The sequence below is a fragment of the Mustela nivalis genome (genome assembly GCF_964662115.1).
Source record: "Mustela nivalis genome assembly, chromosome: 11".
NCBI classification, from domain to species: Eukaryota; Metazoa; Chordata; class Mammalia; order Carnivora; family Mustelidae; genus Mustela; species Mustela nivalis.
In genome coordinates this window covers 34,103,183-34,130,569 of record NC_139030.1, presented here as the reverse complement: position 1 = coordinate 34,130,569, position 27,387 = coordinate 34,103,183, and the positions used below count along the sequence as shown (strand labels likewise).

General features: G+C 37.6%; 1 protein-coding gene across 1 annotated transcript in view; it reads left to right on the top strand.

Annotated features, from left to right (window-relative positions):
• Positions 1-27,387, top strand: part of ITGAV (integrin subunit alpha V) — a 103,356-nt gene that overhangs the window by 12,311 nt on the left and 63,658 nt on the right. The gene's annotated exons all lie outside the window — the stretch shown is intronic.

Sequence of the window (27,387 nt, the reverse complement as noted above, 5' to 3'; positions counted from 1 at the left end):
GGGCACCGGGTGGCTAAGTCGGTTAAGCTCTGCCTTTGGCTCAGGTCATGATCTCAGGGTCCTGGGATCTAGCCTGTTGGGGCTCCCTGCTGAGCAGGGAGTCTGCTTTCCCCTCTCCTTCTCCCTCCCCCCTGCTCATGCTCATGCTTTCTCTTTCTCTCAAATAAATAAATAAAATCTTAAAAAAAAAAAAGAGCAGATGTTTGATAATTAGATGTTTGCCCTACCATACAGATGGGTCACTCAGCTAAAATTTATCTCTGTTACTAACTACTCTGGGAAAGACCCTCAATTTAGCTTCTCTGTGGTTAAGGGGACAAAAGCAGTCTTTTGAGCTGGCAGGATCTCAAGTGTCTTCAGCTCAAAATAATCCATATGCCAAAGTGGTGCATTCGGGAATAGGGAGACAGCAGTCCTGAATCCCTTCATTCCACCTATTTGGTATGTTTTAATATTATTTAATTTTTGAAAGAACTTACCTTAAGTGTAACTACTTAATGAAACAATGTATATAAGCAACTCAATATCCCCAGAGAAAGTTACATGAACACTAAAGACGTATTATTTTTTCTTATAATTTTGTGGTATATAAAAGCCTTAACAGTACATGGCGTTTTCACTATTTTGGATGTCTTCAATTTCAAAGTGATAGTCTGTAGAAATCTGGGGAAAATCTATTAAAATGTTTTTGTACCTCTTCGAAGAAGAGGGAGCAAAGCTTTCTTTCTGTCCTTTTTTCTGTCAGCAAAATTGAAGAATTTTGACAATTGTAGATCAACTCCCTAATCTTGAAATAATCTAAGCCTTGAGTTGTACTACCAAAACCAGTTGTGGAATCTTTTATATTCAAGTAGATTTGGTTGACTTAAAAAAAATTCTTACCCCAGATTTACTGGGGGAATTATACATTATTGTTTGGATAACATTAAAATCTTATCTACAGGGATAAATTTCTGTATCAGTCAGGATTGTGGTAGAGAGGAGAAAAATCACATAAGGAAGATGAGAAGAAATAAGTTGAGTTTTAATTTATATCTATGAAAGAAAATATATATAATCCTATACACATATGTATTAGTATATTTATCTACATTTGTGAAAACTTAGAGTCTTCAAAGAAGTAATATGACATCATTCTGGTAAAATAGTTTTACAAAATTTTTTTAGCACTTCGGATTTGCTGGGCTTTGATAGAATATTTTAAGGTGAGCCTGAAGATAAATGATTTTTTTCTTTTCCATATCGTTGTTTCCTGCTAGTTCTAAAATATAGTAGTTCTGGGAATTACATTAGTGAAACAGGAGTCATGATGTAGATTGTTCCATTTGACATCCTGATCAGTGCCAAAATGAGTGTCAGTCATTAAACTAACTTTTAATGGAAATCAGGTCATGTTTGTTTTTTTCCACTTGAAATCGTCTACAATAAACCCTGTTGTTTTTTCCGTATATGGCTGACATTTGGAAAAACCCCAAGAGTATGTAAATAGGCTCAATTTTACCACAAATGGAGAAATACCAGTGACTCAAAATATTAATGGTCAGGGCATTTATATTTTCTAACAAAATAGAAATGATAATAGAATGAAACTGTAGTTCAGTTTTGATAGGTGGTACTGTTGATATATTTCTGTATACAGCACTACTTTTATGCATATAAGATAATTTTTTTTTATATTTGGCTTTATATACTATTTTGTTTATTCAAAAAATAATATATGTACTTGGCCAAAAATTTCAAACAGTCCACAGAGGGTATATGATGAAAAATAGGAGTCTGTAACATCAGCCTGCTTAAAGGCAATTGCATTAAACAATTTCTTTGATCTTTCTAGAATTTTTTTATTTCTACATATGTGTATATCCTTCAGAAAAAAAAAAAACCTCACAAATAAGAATATACTAAATACTTCTGTTACGCGCCTGACTCCTCCACGCCCCCTCCAGCAATATAAATCCTTTGTAGATCTTTCTTTTCCATAATTGATATATATTGATATATGTATGTATTTACTTCATTCTTTGCAAACCATTGATAGTATTTTATTCTTTAGTATATATAACCTAATTTATTTAACTCGTATTTCTTTTTGTTGGACATTTAGGTTGTTTCTAGTCTTCTGTAATTATAAACACTCCAGTAGTCAAAAAAATCTTGTACTCATGATTTGTGCAAATATGTGAGTATGTTTATAGGATAAAGTCCTAGTAGGGGATTTTAAAATATATATATTTAAAGTTTTGGTAGATATTGCAGATTACTCTTCACAGAGGTTTAGGCTCCTTCAATTATGTTTTCTGATATCCATGACAGTACCACTTATCACTGTATATTTATCTATGTCAATTTTATATGGGATATTGTTTCATATATTATGTATTATATATGTTTTATTGTTTTATATGGTTATATTAATTTGCGTTCCTTTAAGGGTAAGAGAAACATCTTTTCATTTGTTTGTAAGCCATAGTATTCCTTTTTCTGTATGCCAGTTTTAATATATTTGCACATATTTTTTGTTGATTTGTGATTTTAAGAAATGAATCTCAGTTGATGGTTTTACATCCTTTTGGTTGCTTAGGCCAAAATCTGGAGTTACGCTTGACATTTTATCTGTCAGCAAATGAAGATCTAACTGCTTCTTGACATTCTGCTGCTAACATCCTAGTCTAAGCTACCATTGTCTTCCACCCGGACTGTTGCTCTGGACTGCTGAATTAGTTAGTGTGCTGCCAGGAAGGAGATGGTACACTTAAATTGGGACGGTTTGAGGAGCTTTTAGTAAAAAGACTGTTTATAGAAAGTACAGTGCAAGGTCTCATTAAAATTGGGCCTCTAGGCCTGAAGGGAGACAGGAAAGAGCAGTTAAGGAAAGGGAGTAGTTACCAGAATCCAGAGGATGAGGTGGAGAGAGCCCCAAGACCGGGGCTGCAGCATTTGTCGGAGGGTAGTAGTCAGCCCAGAGTAACTGGAAGGGAGGAGCCAGGGAATAAAACCTGACCTCACCCTTCTTCCTCCCTGTAATCCTGTGTGTGCTCCCCACTGCTGGAATCCTTCTGGGAGCGAGCAGGCAGGGCATCCTGGGCAAAGATCAGGGTGCATAGGAAACCTGGAGGGGCAGTTGGGAAGAGAGCTAGCACATCTCACTGTTCTCTCTACTTCTGCCTTGTTCGCCTCTGGACTGTTCTCTACAGCAACCAGAGTGATTGTTTTAAAACATTCAGATGACAATACTCCTGCTTGTATTCCACTACTATCTTCCCATATGTCTCATAGTAGCTGAGAGGTCCCTGAGTATTCCAGTCCCCTGTTTGTATCTTCACCTCCATCTTCTGTTCTTCCCTCCGTTTTCTTCCAGCCTCATTTGGCAGGGGCTCATAAACAAAGCACACAGTCCCACCTCATCCTTGCATGGGCTTTTCCTCTGCCTGGAACATTGTTTGCTCAAATGTCCATCGGGTGCCCCCTCCACCCCTAGCTTCAAGAATTGCTCAAATACCATCTTCTCAGTAATTCTCTGACCATCTTATTTAAAACTGCAGTTACCCTTTTCCCACTTTGTACTCGGTCTTCTTTTTGCTTTATTTTCCCCTGGAATACTCACATAGCTACATAAGGTATTTAACGTCTCCTTCTCTCCATTAGTTTATATGTTCCATGAGGACAGGGTTTTTTTGTTTTTGTTTTTTTTTTTTGTTTGTTTTGTTTTTATCTGTTTTATTCACTGCGGAAACCCTAAAGCCTACTAGAATAATGTGTGTTGCCTAGCACAAGTTGGGACTTCTGAGACTTCCCTCGCGAAAAGAATATACAAATTAAGATTTCATTTTTTTACATTGGAATACATTCATTTCTTATGTTAGAATTTTTGTCCACATCGTGTTCATTGGAATTTAAGAAAGAGGACAATATAGATTGCAATAATCTAGTCAAGATAATGTGTATCTGGATAATAGACTGTGTCTTGACTGTGGAAGAACTGCTTACAATTTAAGCATCCCCTCAACTTGCCTTAAACCTCTCTCCTGAGGCGCTCGCACTCTATCCAAGCCCAAACACATAAGCATCTCCACACCGCAGATGCCTTTTATCTTTTCCAGCATCTCAAGGGAGATAGTGGATTTTCTGTCTTTCCGTCATCTCAGTCACATTTCAAGGGAGAGAGTAGCTAAGGGGATGCATGTGGTTTCTAGAGGCTACCGGCCTGGGCTCAAACACTGGTCCTGCCATTTATTGTGGTTTAACTTGCATGGTTACTGTCTTTTTCCTCCTGCAGTGTCCTCTTCCAACCTCCTCCTGGGTATGCATTAAATTGAATGAGTTAAAAATGTGTGAGTTCAGCCATGTAAGGTGCTTGGTACAGGGAGCGGCACATCACCGTGGTTCAGTCAATACAGGCTGCTTTGTATTGTTATCACCTGCTCGCTCAGCCTTCTCATGGACCCTGCCTGTTCCTTCATTATTCTCTCTGTCTCTGTTCTTCATTTGCCCTTTTTTTCCCCTTTTAACTTGCAAATATGTTTAAATTGTTTCTACCTGAAAACTAATCAAAACAGCGTCCCCGTGAACATCATTATTTCCTTTTAGTCATTTTCCTTTCTCCTTTTATCACATTCAGCAAATTGAATGCTCTTCATCACTTCCCATGTCCAGCCACTTCAGTCTGGCCACCCAGCAGGGGCTCTGACTGAAATCTTTTTTGGCTGCCTACTCAGTGGTCCCTTGGGGTCCCTCATCTTGTTGGACCTCTCACAGTTTGCCTTGCTGACCATTCCTTCCTTGTTTTAAAGTCTCTGCTCTTTGTCCGGAACTATTGTGTCCCCTTATTGTTCTTAACTTTCTTGATTCTGTAGTTGAGTTTGCCCTGTGCCGACTCTTTCTTTACTTTATATTTGTTGTATGTTGTAGTGTCTTGAAAAGAGAATAGGCCTTTCCGGTGTTGGTTGGAAAAATTACCTCCCTTTCTATATTCTGTAGTACATTTGTGGGGTGATCCTGAATAATTTAAATTAGGTAGTTATCTGCTACTTTATTGTGTTTCTGGGTGCAGAAGAGACTTTAATGGTTAAAAGGGCTCCATCTTCATATTTTTAATATTTTGAAAATAAAATTCCCAGAATCATTTAAATAAGCTCTGGTTTATATGATGTGGTAGACAATACAACTATTCCTCAGTATCATGTTTCTAAAACTCTGGAGAAAACCTTTGAATTTAGGTACACTCATATGACTTTTTCTAGCCAATAAAACATGAGTAGAAGTGTATCACTTGTGGGCAGAAGGGTTTAGGAGTTGGGGTGTTATTCTGCCTCTCCTCTTACCAAATGCTCTAGTGAGTAGTGATAGTTTAATGATAGAGCCTCCATCAGCCAGGGTCCCCCGAGTGAGGAAGGCGTGAAGCATAGATGCTTACTAACCTACAGTGTATATGTACAAAATAATTCTTGGTTGTTTTCAACTAAGATTTTAGGGATGCTTGTTATTATAGCATAATGCAGCCTAACTGAATAATACATGGAGGTACAGTAAAATTGAATATTCTGTTGAAAATTGGTTGTTGAAACCCTTTCCTGTTCTACATGCCGACTTGATCTTACTAAGTTTTTTGCTCCGTTTTACTGGATCCTGAGTGGTTAAGTGACTAAATATCATTGCTTATACGGAAAATGGTCCCTGGTTGGTAAATTGCATTTAGACTGGTTGCAATTATAAACAGACTGAAATTCATGATGGGCATGCTGTACATAGCTTTGGGGTTCCCTGAGTACAGTTAACAATAGATGGCATGTCCTCTGTGGGCACTCTGGAACTCTGGCTGTGGAGTCATTACAAGAGAGGCTTTGAAGCCAGGGTAGCTCCTATACCCACCTATCTGGTTTCTTCCTGTGTGAGCTGTCACTTGGTGAGGCCAAGAGAAGAGCTCTGGACAGCTGTATGTACATACTGCTGCACAGGCAAGTTCATGTAAGCACTCTCATTTGGGAGGTATGTCTGATTCTGTCCAGTGTCCTCTAAAGAGACTGCTGGTATGTGTGGCCTTTGGTAGTTTTTTGAGTCTGAAAGTTCACTCGAATCTTGAGAAGTCTCCCTAGTGATTTTTGCTGCAACATTTGATGTTTGTAACTGCGTGAAGTACTTTAGGCTCCTTTGTTTCCTATGCTGTTTATCCTTAAAAAAACAAAACAAAACAAAACAAAACAGTGACTTTATCCCTTCCTATAAAAAGAACAAACCTCAGCTAGCTCCAGAATCACTATAAAAATTTTTATAGTAAGGTGCTTTTTGGGGATGTATAAATGCTTGCTGTTAAATCATACATTTTGAACAGCCTTTGCTATTGCCAAGTTTCCCTCCTCTTCCTTTCTGTCAAGTTCTGCTATACAGGCAGTCTTAGTGCACTGAACACAGCTCTTTTTGTTTATTAAGGTAAAATTTACATTGATTTTTTTTTCTTTTTCCTTTTTTTTTTTTCCTTTTCCTAGTTATGTTATGATGTATTTGTTTTCCTGGCTAGACTAAGCTCTCCAAACCAGGGAACAAACTTATTTCTGCTTACTGTTGAATGCTAGTGTATGGAGAGGTATCTAGCATTAGGGTAGAATGCATAGGTGTGTATTTTGCATATAGGTGTTGGGTTCTTTGTGAAAAGCAATAAAAATTGACTTTAGCTACATTTAACTGAACAGAAATTTATTAGAGGGATATTGGTAACTCACCAGTTTTCTGAAAAATGGGCAAGAGAAGCTAGCAGAGGAACTATCGATACCGTGTTTTATTACTACTAGAATTGCTGTCGTTGGCCAGGGACACCATGAGAATGATTTCTGATCTCTCTCTCTGCCTCTTTGCATCACTTGCTAGAGATTTAGAGCTTTTGTGGTAGTATTTGATGGTCTGAGTCTAAGTCTCATGCCTGTGAAAATCAGGAAAAGCCTGGCTTATCTAGCACAACTAAGAAATGATAGGTTAGCTTGTAGAAATAAAAGTGTCCTTCAAAAGAAGAAAAAGTATTGAAGCAAGAGGGTGCATATTTCTCTTTTTGGCTGGAAAAAAAGGTAATGGAAAGAAAACATTCTATATAAATACAAGGTGTGTATATTACTGATCAAAAACAATTCAGGGGCTAATTTTACTTTTAGTGTTTACCAAAGATGTCCCTGGATATTTAGGGAGTGTGTAATTTATTAGAAGTCAGTTTCACTGTAGCTGGTCATCTGCATTAAGACATATAGTAGCTAAAGGAAGGAAGTCTAGATTTTGTTTTAAGATGGCGTAATGCTTAGTTTAAGAAACTAAGGAAGCTCTTACAGAAGAAAGACAGATACGCTTACTGTGCTTTTTTTACTACCCGAGTGCATGATTTTAGGTAGTTGGGGCAGAGGAAGACCAGTCTACATTTATTTCACTTCAACTTTGAGTAGTAGGCAAATACATTTATACTGAAATAAAGAAAGCATAACTGGGAGGTCGAACTCTGCTGGCATTTTTGAAGAAGGCTTTAAAGCAGTTGGTGACATTTGAGCTAGCTAATGAAAAAGGAGATGGAATTCACCAGACGTAGAAGAGGGTTCCACGTGAAGGAAACAGTATGTGCATAGATTGGTAAAAGATGTTTATAATGAAAAGTCATTCTGTGTGACCCATGTATGTAGAATCTATGTGAGTATCAAGTTTCTATGTATAGTGTGAGGGCAGTAAGTCCTCATTGAGGACATGAGAGAAATGAAGTTGAAAGTAAGCTGAAGAAACATCTTAACGAATTTAAAAGGTTCTCTAAACCGGTAGCCTAACGAAATCCAGCGACCATAAAGCCTAACACATGCAGAGCACGGTATTAAAAACAAGAGAATCTAGAGCTCAGTGGATAGATCTTGGTTCTTCGTCTTACTATGTCGGTTTGATGTGAAAATTACAGAGAAAAATAACACTTTCAGTACCCAAATTATTAATTTTATTAGTCATTATTTTTGTAGAATTATATATAGGTTATATGAAGTGATGGATATTATCATGGATATCCTCAAAATATTGTACAGAATGCCTTTTAAACAGTAAGGGAAAATACAAGGTTCCATGATTGAAAGTTTCAGTAGAAAATTCAGTGCAAAATGGCAAGTGTAATTGCTGCTTTGATTTTTTTTTAAAGATTTATTTATTTATTTGACAGACAAGAAATCACAAGGAGGCAGAGAAGCAGGCAGAGAGACAGAGGAGGAAGCAGGCTCCTCGCTGAGCAGAGAGCCTAATGCGGGGCTTGATCCCAGAACCCTGAGATCATGACCTGAGCCGAAGGCAGAGTCTTTAACTCACTGAGCCACCCAGGCACCCCGCTGCTTTGATTTTTGAATGATATTTATGTATGACTGAGCCTTCAGGAACAAAAGGAAACCTCAGTGTAAAATTTCTTATCTCTTGGATTTGTGAAATTTAGCTTTCAAACACGTTGTGTTATTTTTCTTTCAGTTTACTGACTTTTGCTTGCCATTTTTTTTGTTAATTTCTAAACATAACCTTTATTGCATTCCTAGTTGTGTCCTTTTGTGTGACTTCTTTGTTCTTCTTTTCCTGCTGATTTTCTTGACATTATATGTAAACAGTCACGACTAGGATGTAAAAAGGAGAATCTAATGTCTTATTTTACAAATATTTGGATAATGATTGAAATAGTACAACTTGGGACACCTGGGTGGCTCAGTCGGTTAAGCTGCTGCCTTCGGCTCAGGATCATGTGATCCCACAGTCCTGGGATCAAGTCCCCAGTCAGATTCCTTGCTCGGCAGGGAGCCTGCTTCTCTCTCCATCTCTGCCTGCCACTCTGCCTGCTTGTGTAGGCACGCTCTCTCTCTCTCTCTCACACACACACTAAATAAATAAATAAATAAATAAATAAAATCTTAGAAAAGAAAGAAAGAAGTAGTACAACTTGCTTTGAATAGTAGCCCTCTTGGATTTTTAAACCCATTGATCTAATGACTGCGCACCATTTGTAGGTTTTAACCAAGGTCTGCATAATGGCTGAAATGGGTTTTTCCCTAAATTGACAGAATAATATGAACTTTGAACCAAAGTAGAATTAGTAAAAATGAAAACATCATTTTGGTGATTTGTTTATCTTATGTGAAGTTGATTAAGAGTAGAAAACACAGTCAATCTATCTGAATGTGGATGTGAAAAAGTAGGACTTAGGAACGCTGAACATATGCTTTAAGATTAATGTGTTTTAGGAAGTAAAAATATTCTAAAATATATTATATTGGGTTGTAAAACAATGTCAAGAATATTCATGTAGTCTACGAGATCTAGTCCATTTCCTCAATTTTGTCTTCATGCCCGAATTAGTTTCTTATTGTTGTTGTAACAAGTTACTTTAAACTTGGTGGCTTAAAAAAAAAAAAATTACTTATTTGAGAGAGAGAGCATGAGAGGGAAAGAGCACAAGCAAAGGGGAAGAGGAGAGGGAGAGGGAGAAGCAGGCTTCCAGCTGAGCAGGGAGCCGGATGTGGGACCTGATCCCAGGACCCTAGGATCATTACCTGAGCTGAAGGCAGATGCTTAGCGACTGAGCCCCTAAACTTGTGGCTTAAAAATAGAACAAATTTATTATCTTCAGTTTTGGAGGTCAGATGTCCAAAATGCAAATGGGACTAAAGTCAGGATTTTGGCATTACTGCCTTCCTCCTGGAGGCTCGAGGGAAGAATCTGTTTTCATACCTTTTCCAGCTTTTAGAAATCACCCACATCCCAGCAAGGGCTAATCTGGTCCTTCTCTGGCTACATCATCTGACACTAACTCTTCTGCCCCCTCTTGTGATTATAATGCAGAGAAATCTTCCACATCAAGATTTGTAATTTAATCACATCTGGAAAGTTTCTTTTGCTGTGTGAAGACACATTCACATATAAAGTTCTGGAGATTAAGACGAGGAGCTCTTTGGGCATAGAGGCATTTTTCTGTTACTCTTATATATTTTGTTGTTGGATACTGGTTATACTGTAAGCTACTTCAGGGAAGAGCCATGCTTGTCAAAGTCAGCATTATTCCCTCTCTTGTTCTTTTTGTTTTGGCTCCAGGAGTATGAGGAGTGCAAATTTGACTTAGAGGACATAGGCTCACACTCCTTAGATGTGACCTTGGGCAAGTGACTTGTTTGCCAGCCTTCATTTTTCCCATTTGTTAAATAAACATAATACCTTCCCCCAAGGGTCATGGGGCAGGGGGTATCAAATGAGATGATGTCTGAAGGTGTTTTGTAAACAGTGAAGAGATACACAAGTGAAGAAAGAGTTGTTTATATCATGCCCATAAAACAGCTGTGGGGAAGTGAGTAACCATAGAAAATGGAAGAAATAAAGATAATTATAGATATTCTTAAATGGATTATATTTGGGTTCCCGTTTTGACCCATTACAGTGACATTTGGGAAAAAATCCTCTCCCTGCAACATGATTTCCTCTTCTATAAGGCAGATGTTGTGAATAGACTGACTACTGCCTAGTTTTCTCAGTGGTGAGTCTTTTCCAAAAAGATTAGACTGGTGATCTGCACTGAGGGAGGAGAACATATAGTACCTGGCCAAAGTCTCCTTTTAGAAATACGGGCTTTCATTAAGGAGGGCACATATTGCATGGAGCACTGGGTGTGGTGCATAAACAATGAATCTTGGAACACTGAAAAAAATAAATGTGTTAAAAAAAAAAATATGGGCCTGGGGCGCCTGGGTGGCTCAGTGGGTTAAAGCCTCTGCCTTTTTCTCAGGTCATGATCTCAGGGTCCTGGGATCAAGCCCCGCATCAGGCTCTCTGCTCAGCGGGGAGCCTGCTTCCTCCTCTCTGCCTGCCTCTCTGCCTCCTTGTGATTTGTCTGTCAAATAAATAAATAAATTTTTTAAAAAAAAATCAAAGCAGCAATTACGCTTGCCATCTTGCACTGAATTTTCTACTGAAACTTTCAATCATGGAACCTTATATTTTCCCTTACTGTTTAAAAGGCATTCTGTACAGTATTTTGAGGATATCCATGATAATATCCATCACTTCATATAAACTATATATAATTCTACAAAAATAATGACTAATAAAATTAATAATTTGGGTACTGAAAGTGTTATTTTCTCTGTAATGTTCACATCAAATCGACATAGTAGGACGAAGAACCAAGATCTATCCACTGAGCTCTGGATCCTCTTATTTTTAATACCGTGCTCTGCATATGTTAGGCTTTATGGTTGCTGGATTTCGTTAGGCTGCTGGTTTAGGCTTCCTCCTCTCTCTGCCTGCCTCTCTGCCTACTTGGGATTTCTGTCTGTCAAATAAATAAATAAAATCTTAAAAAAAAAATTTGTAAAAAAAAAAAATATATGGGCCTTCCCTCGTGATTTTTAAGTATGTTCTTTGAGGGGTGCCTGGGTGGCTCAGTTGGTTAAGTGGCTGCCTTTGGCTCAGGTCATGATCCCAGAGTCCTGGGATCAAGCCCTGCTTCAGGCTCCCTGCTCATTGGGAAGCCTGCTTCTTCTCCCTTTGTCCCTCTCCCTGCTTGTTTTCAATCTCTTGTTGTGTCTCTCTCTCAGATAAATACATAAAATCTTAAAAAAAAAAAAAAAAAAGTCCCTTAAAAGAAGGAGAAGCTTCTATGTTTATATTCCAGATTCAGTGAATGAATGTCACCTCTCACTAACCATATCTGTCTTAGAGAAGGTCAGAAGTCAGTTTACTTCCCTGCCTACCCATAACAGCTTGCTGGAACACTTAAACCACTTATTCCCAGAAGGGCTTGGCTGTAGGCTGTGGGCAAACCCACAAACTGGCTCTGCCAGTTCTCTGGTCAAGAAAAACACTGTGGAGTATTTTCTGGATATTACTACACTTTGTATTTAATAGAAAATAGAAAACTTTTAGCTGCTCTCTGACCTCTGTGCCATTCAATTTATAATTCATTGCACTTAAAATAATCAGAAACAGCCTAAGTTTGTCTTTGTTGTCTTTGTGCATTTTCTTTCAGAGTTCTGTCTCAGTGTCTCTACAGCTGTGACAGGACTGAGAATTAGAAAGCCAAGACACACAAAAAATTGTTTCCCTTCCTTGTTTAATACAAAATACATACATTAAAAAAAAATTTTTTTTTTAAAGTAAGCTCAAGGCTTAAGGTGGGGATTGAACTCATGACCCTGAGATCAAGAGTTGCATGCTCTGCCTACTGAGCTAGCCAGATTGTTCCCCAGGAATTTTTTAAAAATTTATTATTATTATTATTATTATTATTATTACTATTATTCTTGAGAGAAAGAGAGAGTGTGTGCATGCCTGTGAGGCAGAGGGAGAGAGAATCTTAAGAGGTTCCATGCCTAGTACTGACCCGAAGGCAGGACTTGATCTTAGGACCCTGAGATATGACCTGAGCTGAAAGCAAGAGTGCTTTGTTGGGTGCTTAACTGACTGAGCCACCCAGATGCCCCAGGAATTTTGTTTTATTTAAATGAAATTGTTTCTTCTGATATAACCTGTCATTCCTTGGTACATTCCTTTCCACAGTTGGACAGCTGGGAGGCAACCTAGAAATCAGTTAATCCAATTAATCCATTTCCTTTCTTATTAGTCAAGTAATACATAAGCAGTTAGTTGTTATTTTAACACTTTAAATGTTTCACCAAAACTAAATTTAAATGAACCTTTAAAATCCATCTTTTTCCTGCTCCACTTTGACCAGATTCATACCCATTATTTTAAGACTTAACATTGACTTGGCTTTTTTTTTTTTTTTTTTAAATCTTCAGTAAAGAGTTTTTGTTTTAAACTGTTAGATGCTTTCAGGATCATTTCCTTCTCATTGCTAGGAGGAAACAAACCAGCATTGATAAAGCAATAGAGGTTTTCAAAGGGCCTGTATTCTTTGTGCTGGCTCCCACAGAACCATCAGACTTGCTCATGGAAGGAGGAGATCTCGATTCTCTCTGTTCCCGGTGGTAGTCATATTCAGTAAATAAATAAATACAAATCCCAGTGGAACGAGCTTCATCATGTTTTCTTCTGGCTCTGCTTTTGACTTTTTTGGAAAACAATTTAATTTATATAAAATGTTTCTCAACACCTCTGTGTGAATTAGTGACACTTTCTCATCTTTGTAGATTGTGATTTCAGAACTTCCTTTTTATATTCACAAATAATTAGTTTTTCAGTTATCTGCAAATCCAAACACTTTGAGTGTAGGGATTTTTATCTCGTGTCATTTTAAGACAATACTGTTATGCTTCTGAAGACTTTTAAAGGCATTTTGAAGTTAAAGAAAATCACTCTTTAATACTGATGTATAGCTGCTAGCTATTTATCAGAGTTTCTTAAATTAAGAAACTGTTTTGTTACTAAGTCAAAGAAATCATTAACTTCTATTTTGGTTTTCCATAATATCTAGAATTTTTATTTTTTTAATGGATTATTTTTTGCAACATTCTGCTCAATAATTTGACTCTAAAACAGAATTTAAACATAGAATAGAGGAATAGGAATAGTAATCCATACTCAGTTTACTAAATATTCTTGAATTTTATGAACTAAAGCTGCTTTATGTGTAGGGGGTGAAAATGTAAACATAAAATTGATTAGGAGAGAATGTAGGGGACACCTGGGTGGCTCAGTTACTTAAGCATCCTGCTCTTGATTTTAGCACAGGTCATGATCTCAGGGTGGTAAGATCAAGCCCTGTGTCAGGCTCTGTGCTGGGTGTGGAGGCTGCTTGGAATTATCTCGCCCGCTCTCTCTCTGTGTTCTCTCTCCCTCTCTCAAAAAAAGTTGGGGAGGGGGATGTAGGAGTTCCTGACTAAAGCTTTTATATGTGAAGATTGATACATATCCACACTACTTCCCACCCCCCACTTTTTAGAACATATAAATAATTCATATTCATTGGTTGAACAAATGAGAAAACACCAAGAGGTAAAAAGAAAAGAAAATCTCCCAAATCCCAACCACCGGGGAAACTAGTAGCCATAGGATTTATTTGTATGTGTGTGTCTAGTGTGTTTTTGTATGTACCCTGTGGCCTATGTAGATATTTGTGTGTGTGTCTGTACACATAAAATTATAGTTCAGTCTATTTCCTTTGGGGCATTTTGTTGCTTTTTTAAAGCTATTATACCAAAGCTTTGAACATGTTTATTAAGTCTTTGTTCATATTTTTATTTACTTAGAATTTCTAAAAATGAAACTTAGAAGCCAGTGAGATATGTTTTTTTTTTTAACATACGTCTGATACAAATTTGCTAAATAGGAAAAAGTGATGCAGCCTATCCCTGAATCAAGCTTTCTTAGTCTTGCTTAGTCCCACAGATGAAACATTTATGTTTTAATTTCTATTTCTGATTTCTAGGGAGGTTTAAGTCTTTTCTCATATGTTTATTAGCTCTTTCTATTTTTTTTTTGTATTTTCTATTCTTATTCTTTATCTGTTACCCTGCTAAAGCATCTGTTTATTTCTATTAATTTTGAAAAGCAGTCTTTGTTATATACATACATTTTTGCTCAGTATTGCAGTTACCTTTGCACTTGACAGATTTGTTATTTGTTTTTTACAACAGCTTTACTGAGATGTAATTTACCATACAGCTCACTGGTGTGCAGTTCTTTTTTTTTTTTTTTTTTTTTTTAAAGATTTTATTTATCCATTTGACAGAGAGAGATCACAAGTAGGCAGAGAGGCAGTCAGAGAGAGGAGGAAGCAGGCTCCCTGCTGAGCAGAGAGCCCGATGTGGGACTCGATCCCAGGACCCTGAGATCATGACCTGAGCTGAAGGCAGCGGCTTAACCCACTGAGCCACCCAGGCGCCCCATGGTGTGCAGTTCTTAAGTGTACACTGAATTGTACATGTTTATAGAGTTTTACAGTATTGTAATTTAATTCCAGAGCATTTCCCTCACCATGTTCATGGTAAGTCACTCTCCCATTTGCACCCCTAACCCTGAGCAAATCACAAGTCTACTTTCTAGGCCTGTGTGTTTCCCTTCTCTGGATATTTAGTAGAAATAGAGTTATATACTATGTGGTCTTTAGTGTCTGGAAGTTCATCAATGTGGCCACATGTGTCAGTACTCCATTCCTCTTTTATTGTCTGGTAGCGTTCTTGAACCCCTGGTTATTCATTCACCAGTAAATGTACATTTGGGCTGTTTCTTTTTGGTTACTGTAAATAATGTTGCTGTGAACAATCATGTGCAAGTCTTTAGACATATGTTTTCATTTCTCTTGGATGAATACTAGGAGTGGAATTACTGGGTCATAAAGTAACTCTGTGTTTAGCTTTTTAAAGAAACTGCCAAACTATTTTAAAAATTGGCCACACCATACCATTTTACATTCCTACTAGCAATATGTGAGGATTCCAGCTTTTCCACATCCTTATGGACATATGTTGTTTTATCTCATTATAGTCATCCTAGTGAATGTGAAGTGATATTTCACTGTGGTTTTGATTTGGTAGACCTGATGGCTAGTGATGTTGAGCATCTTTTCATGTACTTATTGGCTATATGTGTATCCCTTTGGGAGAAACATCTATTCAAGTACTTTGCCTATTTTTAATTGGGCTAGGTGTGTGTGTTCATGATGTATACAGGTCTCCTATTGAATATAAGCTTTGCAGATATTTTCTCCTATGCTCTGGGTTGCCTTTTCACTTTTTTTTAATGATGTGTTTTAAAGCTCAAAAGTTCTGAATTTTGATTAAGTCCAGTTTGCCAACTTTTTATCTCTTGGACTTTGGTTCCCTAAATCTTGTCTAATCTAAGATTTTAAGGTTTATTCTTGTTTTCTTTTAAACATTTTATACTTTTAGCTCTTAGGTTTAAGTCTGTGATCTGTTTTGTTGTTGTTTTGTATGGTTTGAAATAGGGTTTCTCATTAATCTTTTTGCCTGTGTAAGGATATCCAGTTGTCCCATTACCATTTGTTGAAAACAGTATTTCGTTCCCATTGAATTTTCTTGGCATCTTTTAAAAAAAATCATTTGACTGTAAATGTAATAGTGCCATTGATGTCAAAATGTATTATATGTATTTCCAAACATGCTAATTTTAAGTCACTACTGACTGTAATACTCTGATTTCAAAAATGTTAATAGTATCCTAATATTTGTAGCTCCGAATCAGTGAAATACGTTATTTCACAAGAGCATTAGATTGCAAATACCAGTCCTGTCTGACTACCTCTTTATTGTTTTCTCCCAAACATCTTTGATAGCATTTGTAACTCCCTGAAGACATCTTACATAATTATTTGTTTATCATTTCTCTCTTAAAAGCCAGGGACCTTATCTTTCTCATTTACTGCTATATACGCCTTGCATTTAAATGTAGGAGGTACCTATGATTTTATTTAACTGAATGATCAAAGAGATTCTTCCTCTGGCCTGTTAATTTTCAAAATAAGTGAGCAATATTGGGAGATTTTTCTTTGATGCAAATTTATATGAAATGCAACTGAGCAAAAGTTACGTTTGAGGCAAAAAGCTGCTTAAAGAAACTTGTAAATTGTTTATTAAAAGATGACTGTGGGGTAAAGCATTGGTTTTTTTGTTTGTTTGTTTTGTTTTTATTGAAGTACAATTGATATGTGATACTTGTTTCAGATAGGCAGCGTAATTATTAGATATTTGTATGTACTACAAAATGATCACCACAATTAGTTACCATCTGTCACCATACATAGTTACAGAAATTTTTTTCTTGTTAGAACTTTTAAGATCCACTGCCTTAGCAATGTTAAAATACATAATACAGTATTATTAACTATAGTTACCATGATGCTGTATATCACATTGTTTTAGTAGTCACTTGTTTGAGCAAAGAATAAGCTCTCTGAGGACCTAAATAATTTCTTGACCCATAGAGTCATATAATTATGAATAGGAACCAAATGAGTAAAAACACAGGTAACTTCTAAATAGAAGCTTATTGCCTTGGTTCATTCTTTTTGACTTTGGTTTCAAAAAAGAAGACATAATCTTGTTGCTCCAAAGGTTATTCTTTATGTATGAAAAGAAGAAACAACAACAAAACAAAGATTAGCTTTAGGGTGATAAGGTAACTTTGTCTTAAAAAAACATGCCCTGTAGAGCAAGTTCAATGTTCATCAGTGTCTTTTGAAACACTCCGAGGAAAGCGCTGGCTCCTAATTGGGGCAGTCTAAAGCTGTGACAGTTTGCTCTGCTCAATACGCTTCTGTCCTGAAATATTCAGTCATAGGGGTCTGATAAATTGCAATTGACAGTTTAAACGCAGGCAAAAAAAGATATTAAATTTTCAACCCTCTAGTGACTAGCTTGCTAATTAACATCAAGTTTCTCTAGCAACATTTTTCTCTGTATTTTTGAAAGTGACAGTACAGAGTTTTATGTTATGTAACACATGTCAGTTTCTTCTCATTTTTACCATTGTGAGATACTCTTTTCCCCTTTAATTTATTTGGAAGATCAGAGCTGGTCTTCCAAGGTGTTTTATAGAACTATGGGTAGAAATCTTTGTTCATGGGGTACTTGGGTGGCTCACTTGGTTAAACATTGGGCATTTGGTTTTGGCTCAGGTCATGACCTCAGTTAGAGCCCTGCGTTGGGGCCCTGCGCCCAGTGGGTAGTCTGCTTCAGGATTTTCTCTCTCCCACAGCCCTTCCCCCTCCCCTAAAATAAATCAACCTTAAAAAAGGAAAAAATTTTATTCTTTCTTGACTGTTGCCTGAGGAAGCATTTCATATGGCTTTGCAGTCTCTGCAGTTGTCTGTGTCTAATTTCCCTTTCAAGGTTGGTGGTGTGGTCCAGGCAGTCTGTGGAGTCCCAGTGTCACTTGAAATGGTAACTTCAGGGCTGTGACTCCAAATATTTACTTCACTCAGGCCCCAGAATTGCTGCCAGTTTTAGCCAGGTTATGAATGAACCTCTTGTCAGTTTATTCAGAGAGTACACTTTTCTTTTCTTTCTCCTCACCCACCCCTCTGTTCACACTTCCTCTGGATGAAACTTACACCGGAAGCAAGTATTTTATTTCAAGATAATTATTTTAACTTTCTGGGAAAAAAGTTCTGATTGGTAAAGGAAAACTTCCTGTTGAGGAAACTTCTTGAAAATTTGGTAATCTGAGTTTGTGACCTTATTAAAACTGAAAGCATTCAAAGCAATGGATAATATGTATTTTCTTGAAGACTTTTGCCTAAGTTTTTTTTTTTTTTTTTTAAGATTTTATTCACTTATTTGAGAGAGGGAGAGAGAGAGCAGGGGGGAGGGGCAAAAGAAGAGGGAGAAGCATACTCACCACTGAACAGGGAGCCTGACTCAGGGCTCAATTCCAGGACCCTGGGATCATGACCTGAGCTGAAGGCAGCCTCTTAATTGACTGTGCCACCCATGCTTCCCAGCTCTAGGTTTTTGAAATGTACTTTTTTTGTATCAAAAAGAACCAGAAAGGGGCTCCTGGGTGGCTCAGTGGGTTAAGCCTCTGCCTACGGCTCAAGTCATGATCAGTCTCTGCTCAGCAGGGAGCCTGTTTCCCTCTCTCTCTGCCTGCCTCTCTTCCTGCTTGTGATGTCTGCCTGTCAAATACATAAATAATTTCTTTTTTTTTAAAAGAACCTTATAGCTTGATGCGTTTTCGCACTTGACTGGTAGTCCTTCATTCTTATAAAAAACTATTGGGAATAGCTTGCCAAATGGAAAGAACTTTGGATTTTTGTGTTCCACAATACTTGGTGATGAAAATAAAACAAAAGTTTATAAAATTTTAAATTCTTTTCCAGGACATTTTCTAGCTTAAGCTAAACCTGTTATCCACAAAGGCAGATATCATAATCATTGTAGCAGCGAATGTTTTTGATGCTTGTTTAAAAAGGAAATAGAATATGGTGGCAGTTGAGAAGCTTATGCTACATGACAGTGTGGAGTCATATCCTGTTGCTACTGCTGCAAATTTAGAGAAAAGTCTTTCTTCAGGAAAAAAGAAGTTCACAGAGATAGTTTATTAAGAGGAAACTTCTTTCACTTTTCAGGAATATAATTAAAGAAAAATTGCTTAGCATAGAGGGCAATTAAAAAACCCCATGGAACCCATTCTTAGCATGGCAGCAAATAAAGCTCTTGACAACCATGCCCCTCCTGACCCTTCCCTCTAGTCATAGCCAACAGCTCACAGTTTTCTGAAAAATTCAGTCATATCCACTCTTCCATTTCTTGCCACACATTGTCCCTTGGCCTAGAAAGCATTCTCTTCCTTGTTCTCTGCCACCCTCTTCTGGTAACACCTCACACATTCCTCTGCCAGAGCTCCACCGTCATTGCTTGTTCTGTGCTTGTGTTTGTTAGGTATTTCCCAGTGTCAAACTCCTTTATTTGATCTTGCATTAGGGTCATGACAAGACAACTACAACTTAAGGGTTTTAATCAAGAATGGAAAGGAATAAGATTTTCCAGGTTAGAAGCCCATGATTGCAAAAGCAGGTGGGAATTGAACAGGGAATTGCAGGTAAGAATGTACATGACTTGTTTCTGGAGCTGGGGCCTGAGGGTAAGGCAACTCTTACCTGTAAAAATAAGTGTATCCTGGAACCTTGAAAAAAATTTCTCCATTATAATAATATTATATATTACACACCATTTTCTGAAGGGTTTATTGTGTTAATTTTTCATTTAGTCCATCTCAAACCCCAACAGTGCTTATTATGCTGTGCTTCTTACGTATATTGGAAGAGAAAGTAGATAAGAATGTGAGGAAATGTGTATGTTTCTTTTTTTTTTTTTTAAGATTTTATTTATTCACTTGAGAGAGCACAAGAGAGAACAGAGAGCATAAGTGGGGGGAGGGCAGAGGGAGAGGGTGAAGTGGACTCCCTGCTGAGCAGGGAACCTGACATGGGACTTGATCTCAGGATCCTGGGATCATGACCTTAGCCAAAGTCAGAAGCTTAACCGACTGAGCCACATAGGTGCCCAAGGGAATGTGTATGTCTCTTAAATCAAAATAGAAATATTCTTAAATGAAACTGAGGGAGGTAAGAATTGGTTAAATAAACTACTTTATGGCTATATAGCGATGTACTACATAACAATGAAAATAGTGTTGTAGGTCAACCTTTTTAATGTATTGTTAAGGGAGGGAAGGTATGTACATTTATATATAATAATAACTTTAATGTTTTGTAAATATTGGCTTAAAATATATATTCTACAGATAAAAGGATATGCATGTATTCATGAAACAAGTCATTAGGATAGACACTAAAATATTAGCAGAGGTCATTTCTTTATGGGGGATTGTAGAAATTAGATGCATTCGTACATGTGGCTTTATGTCTTAATTTGTTTTGTAATGTTTTATAATCAGAGTATAATAAAGAGTTCAAATAAAAAGAAATAGAAGATATCCTATTGGGACCTTATAATACATATAGTGTGTACTTTTTGGTTGCTATGCTGTTAACATTTTTAAACTTACATAAAATTTGAAACTGTAATATAGTGAACAATATATACTTCATCTGCATTCAACCATTCCTGCAGATATGGTAACATTTTTCCCCTAAGCATCAGAGCATGTATCTTCTAAAAACTAGGATCTTCCCTTACATAATCAGAACACTATTATCACAGCCTGGTAATGTGTTATTATTATAGTACGGTTATATACTGTATAGTCCATATTTAAATTTCCACAATTATCCTAACAAAGTTCTTTGTAACTTTTAAAAGAATTTTAGACACAAGATTCAAAGATCATATCTTCCATTGGGTTACTGTATTTCATTCTTCTTTCTTGAATCTCCGTTACTATTTGTTTTTCTTGACATTGACATTTTTGAAGAATCTGGATCAGGTCTTGTAGGCAGGAATAATTGTATTGGCAAGAATATAGTGATTTTGGATAGTCCAAGATGACAGAGGAATAGGAGACCTTAGTTTTGTCTGGTCCCAGGAATTCAGCTAGATAGTTGTCAGATCATTCTTAATACCTGTGAACTCAACCAGAGGTCTAAAAAAGAATAGGTGCAATTCTACAAACAGAAAAGCAACCACTTTCTGCAAGGTAGGAGGTGCAAAGAACTGAATCCGAGGTGATATATGAGAAGATAAACTGCAGGGGGGTGGAGACTTCTTAGGCCAGCACCAGAAAGTAATAGAGCAGTGGAGGGCAAAATCAGTAAAAGTCTGCTCCATTGAGGTGGCAAAATGGGGCAGAATCCTAGGTGGAACAGTGTGGTCTCAGGATCCCTGGGGTCACAGGAAGATCATGTGTACCTGAGTGTGGCAGAGTTTCCAGGCATCAGAGTAGGAGGCCAGCTATGATCAGTGACCCCAGGATGGGCTCTCAGCTCCAGGTTGCCATGACCTGGAACCACGGCTCATTTGGGGCACGGCAAGGGACAGAACCTCAGTGAGACCTCCATCCCTTCCCTCGGAGGAGCTGTGCAAGTGCACGCTGCAGGAATTTGCAGGGTTTGGAGACTTGAAATGGGGTCATGGGCTGGTTGAGCACCATGCAGTTGGAGACCAGGGAGACCAGAGTGATTGCCAACTTTTCTCTGAGGGTGCACTGAAGAGTGGGACTTTCAGCTCTGGGACTGGAGATTGGGAGGCCCCCATTCTCATGGTCATCGTCATCCTCTAAAGGAACAAAAGCCACATAGAGCAATCAGGAGCAACGTACTTAGCCTGGCCCCCTGGCAAAGACAGTACAGTTCTGCCAGGGGGAAAGACACTTGAGAATTCAGTGCAACAGGCCCCTTCCCCAGAAGATCAGCGAGAACATCCAGCTAAAACCAAGTTTCTGATCAGAGAGAACTGCAAAACTCCCTTCAACACTAGGGGAAAATAGTATATAGAATTTATGCTTTTTTTTTTTTTTCAAAATTCTGTAGTTTTTCAATTAATTTTTTCCACTATCCTTTTTATACCAATTTCTTATATTATCAACTCTTTTTAAAAAAAATCTTAAATTTTCATTTTTACACTTACATTTTATTCATTCATTGTATTTAATTTTATTTTTGCATTTATATAAGTTTCTCTTTCTTTGCAGTTTTGAGATGCACTTTCTTTTAACAAACAGACCAAAATACACACAGGATCCAGTGTGTTCCTCTGTTTTGTTCACCAATTGGATTATATTCTCTCTTTTTAATTAAAATTTTTTGTTTGTTTGTTTTTTGGGTCTCTTTTGATTTGTCTAGTGTATATTTTTCTGGGGGCTGATATTTCCATTTTAGTACTTTGTTCTTCTGTTCACCTGTTCTCCTCTGGACAGAATGACAAGAAGGAAAACCCACTTCAAAAAAAGAACGAGAGTACTGACTGCCAGGGACCTAATCGGTGTGCGTATAAGTAAGATGTCAGACCTAGAGTTCAGAATACCAATTATAAAGATATTAGCTGGGCTTGAAAAAAGCGTAGAAAACACCAGAGAATCCCTTTCTGGAGAAATAACTAAAATCTAATCAAGTTTAAATAAAAAGGCTATTGAGATGCAATAAAAAGTGGAGGCTCTAACTCTACTAGGATAAATGAGGCAGAAAAGAGAATTAGTGACATAGAAGACAAAATGATGGGGAGTAAAGAAGCTAAGACAAAGAGAGATAGACAGTTATTGGATCATGAGGAGAAAATTTGAGAGGTAAGTAATACCATAAGGTGAAACAATATTAGAATTATTGGGATCCCAGAAGAAGAGGGGTAGAGAGGGGCAGAAGGTATTTGGGAGCAAATTTTAGCTGAGAACCTGTCTAATCTGGGGAAGGAAACAGGCATTCAAGTCCAGGAGGCACAGAGAGTCCTCCTCAAAAATCAATAAAAATAGTTCAACACCTTGACATATAATAGTGAAGCTTGTAAATCTCAGAGACAAAGAGAAAATCCTGAAAGCAGCTCAGGACAACCTTTACCTTAACCTAAAATGGTAGAAACATTAGATTGGCAGCTGACCTATGCACAGAGACCTGGCAGGCCAGAAGGGACTGGCATGATATATTCAGGGTGCTTAATGAGAAAAAGATGCAGCCAAGAATACTTTATCCAGCCAGGATGTCATTCAAAATAGGAGAGAGAAAAAGCTTCCAGGACAAATAGCAGTTAAAAGAATTTGTGATGGGTGCCTGGGTGGCTCATTGGGTTAAGCCTCTGCTTTTGGCTCAGGTCATGATCTCAGAATCCTGGAACTGAGTCCTGCATTGGGCTCTCTGCTCAGCAGGGAGCCTGACCCCCCCCCCCCCCTGCCTCTCTGCCTACTTGTGATCTCTCTCTGTCAAATAAATAAATAACATCTTAAACAAGAAAAGAATTTGTGATCACTAAACCATGCCTGCAAGAAATATTAAAGGGGATCCTCTAAGTGAAGAGAGAGCCCAAAGTAACATAGACCAGAAACAGTGACTTTACAGGGAATACAGTGGCACTAAATTTGTATCTGTCAGTAGTTACTCTGGTAGATGGGCTAAATGCCCCAATCAAAAGACACAGGGTATCAGATTGGATAAATAAGCAAGACATATCCATATGCTGTCTGCAGGAGATGCATTTTAGACCCAAAGCACCTCCAGAATGATAGTGAGGGGGTGGAGAACATTTATCATGCTAATGGACATCAAGAGAAAGCTGGGGTAGCAATCCTTATATCAGACAAATTAGATTTTAAACCAAGATTGTAATAAGAGATGAGGAAAAACCACTATATTATAAATAAAGGGTCTATCCAACAAGAGGATCTAAGAATTATAAATATTGATGCCCCTAACATGGGAGCAGCCAATTATATAAACCAATTAATAACAAAATTAGAGAAACATATTGATACTATTACAATAATAGTAGGGGACTTTTTTTTTTAAGATTTTATTTATTTATTTGACAGAGAGAAATTACAAGTAGATGGAGAGGCAGGCAGAGAGAGAGAGGGAAGCAGGCGCCCCGCTGAGGAGAGAGCCCCATGCAGGACTTGATCCCAGGACCCTGAGATCATGACCTGAGCCTAAGGCAGCAGCTTAACCCACTGAGCCACCCAGGCGCCCAATAGTAGGGGACTTTTTAAAAAAATATTTTTTTTTAAATTTTTTAAAATATTTATTTATTTGACAGATAGAGATCACAAGTAGGCAGAGAGGCAGGCAGAGAGACAGAGGGAAGCAAGCTCCCTGCTGAGCAGAGAGAGCCTGAAGCGGGGCTTGATCCCAGGACTCTGGGATCATGACTTGAGCCGAAGGCAGAGGCTTTAACCCACTGAGCTACCGGGTGCCCCAATAGTAGGGGACTTTAATACCCCACTCACTGCAGTGGACAAATCATCTAAACAGAAGATCAAAAAGGAAACGGGCTTTGAATGGCACACTGGACCTGGTGGACTTCACAGATATATTCAGAGCATTCCATCCTAAAGCAACAGAATACACATTCTCCTTGAGTGCATGTAGAACATTCTCCAGAATATGGGTCACAACTGGTACCAAAAGATTGGGGTCATTCCCTGTGTATTTTCAAACCACAGTGCTTTGAAACTTGAACTCATTCACAAGAGGAAAGTTGGAAAGAACTCAAATACATGGAGGCTAAAGAGCATCCTATTAAAAATGAATGGGTCAACCAGGAAATTAAAGAAGAATTTTAAAAATTATGGAATTATAAAAAAAATGGAAAGAAATGAAAACGAAAACATAACTGTTCAAAATGAAACACAACAGTTCAAAATCTTTGGGATGCTGCAAAAGCAATCCTAAGAGGCAAGTATATAGTAGTAACAAGCCTTTCTCAAGAAACAAGAAAGGTCTCAAATATACAACCTAACCTTACACCTAAAGGAGCTGGAGAAAGAGCAGCACATTAAGCCTAAACCCAGTAAAAGAAGGGAATTAATAAAGGCTAGAGAAAAAAAATCAATGAAATAGAAACCAAAGAATAGTAGAGCAGATCAACAAAACTAGGAGCTGGTTTTTTGAAAGAATAAATAAGACTGATAAACCCCTGGCCAGACTTAACAAAATGAAAAGATAAAGGACCTTGATAAAATCTTGAATGAAGGAGGAGAGATCACAACTAACACGAAGAAATAAAATAATTATAAGATCATATAATGAGCAGCTATATGCCAACAAATTAAGCAATCTGGAAGACATGGATGCATTTCCAGAAACATATAAACTATTAAAACTGAAACAGGAATAAAGAAAACCTGAATAAAAGCATAATTGGGAAGGAATTGAAGCAGTAATAAAAAAATCTCCTGACAAACAAGAGTCCAGGACCAGATGGCTTACTAGGGGGATTCTACCAAACATTTAAAGAAGAATTAATACCTATTCTTCTGAAGCTGTTTCAAAAAATAGAAATGGAAGGAAAACTTCCAGACTCTTTCTGTGAGGCTAGCATTACCTTGTTCCTTAAACCAGACCCCAGCAAAAAAGAGAATTACAGACCAATATCTTTAATGAATGTGGATGCCAAAGTTCTCACCAAGATACTAGCCAGTAGGATCCAACTGTACATTAAAAGGATTATTCACAATCTCACAAAACAAACTGAGGGTTGCTGGGGGGAGGGGGTTTGGGAGAAGGGCGTGGGATTATGGACATTGGGGAGGGTATGTGCTTTGGTGAGTGCTGTGAAGTGTGTAAACCTGGTGATTCACAGACCTGTACTCCTGGGGATAAAAATATATGTTTATAAAAAATAAAAAATTAAAAAAAAAATTACACTACAAAAAAAAAAAAAAATTATTCACCATGACCAAGTGGGGTTTATTGCTGGGCTGCAGTGTTGGTTCAATATCCTTAAATCAGTCAATGTGATACACTACATTAATAAAAGAAAGAACAAGAACCATATGATATTCTCAGTAGATGCAGAAAAAGCATTTGACAAAGTAAAGTGTCCTTTCTTTATTTAAATTTTTAAAAAAGATTTTATTTATTTGACAGAGAGCACAAATAGGCAGATCAGCAGGCAGAGGGAGAAGGAGAAGCAGACTCCTTGCCAAGCATGGAGCCTGATGCAGGACTTGATCCCCAGACCCTGGGATCATGACCTGAGCTGAAGGCAGCTGCTTAACTGACTGAGCCACCCAGGCACCCCTAAAGCATCCTTTCTTGATTAAAACTTAAGTGTAGGGATAGAGGGAATATACTGCAGTATCATAAAGCCATATATGGAAAGCCCACAGTGAATATCATTCTCAGTGGGAAAAAACTGACAGTTTTCCCCCTAAGGACTGGAACATGGAAGGGATGTCCACTCTCACCACTGTTCTTCAACATAATACCAGAAGTCATAGCCTCAGCAATTAGACTCCTGAAACAAAAGGCATTTGAATTGGCAAAGACAAGTCAAACTGTTACTCCTTGCAGATGACTTGATACTTTATGTGGAAAATTTGAAAGACTCCACCCCAAAACTGCTAGAACTCATTCAGGAATTCAGCAAAGTGGCAGGATATAAAAATTATTGTACAGAAGTCAGTTGCATTTCTATATGCTAACAATGAGCCAGAAGAAGGAGAATTTAAGTTGATCCCATTTACAGTTGCACCAAAAAGCAAAAGATATCTATAGGAAAAAACCTACCAAAGAGGCTATGGATAGTAACTGAAAATTATAAAACACTCATGAAAGAAATTGAGGGTGACACAAAGAATTAGAAAAATGTTCTATGCTCATTGATTGGAAGAATAAATATTGTTAAAATGTCTGTGCTACCTAGTGCAATGTATACATTCAATCCAACCCCTGTTAAAGTACCATTAGTTTTTTTCATGGATCTTGAACAAAAAATGCTAAAATTTGTTTGGAACTGGAAAAGATCCCAAATAGCCAAAGGGATGTTGAAAAAGAAAACCAAAGCTGGTGACATCATAATTCTGGACTTCAAGCTCTATTACAAAGGTGTAATCTTCAAGACGGTAAGGTACTGGCACAAAAACAGATACCTGGATCAGTGGAACAGAATAGAGAACCAGAAATGGACCCTCAACTCTATGGTCAACTAATCTTTGACAAAAGGGGAAAAATATCCAACAGAAAAAGACAGTCTCTTCAACAAATGGTGTTGGGAAGATTGGACAGCCACATGCAGAAGAATGAAACTGGACCATTTCCTTACAACATACACAAAAATAGACTCAATATTGATGAATAACCTCAGTGTGAGATAGGAATCCATCAAAATCCTGGAGGAGATCACCAGCAGCAACCTGTGTTACCTCAGCGGTAGCAACTTCTTGCTAGACATGGCTCCAGTGGCAAGGGAAACAAAGGCAAAAACAACTATTGGGACTTTATCAAGATAAAAAGCTTTTGCATAACAAAGGAAACAGTTGGCAAAACCAAAAGACAACTGACAGATGGGAGATGGTATTTGCAAATGTCTTATCAGATAAAGGGCTAGTATC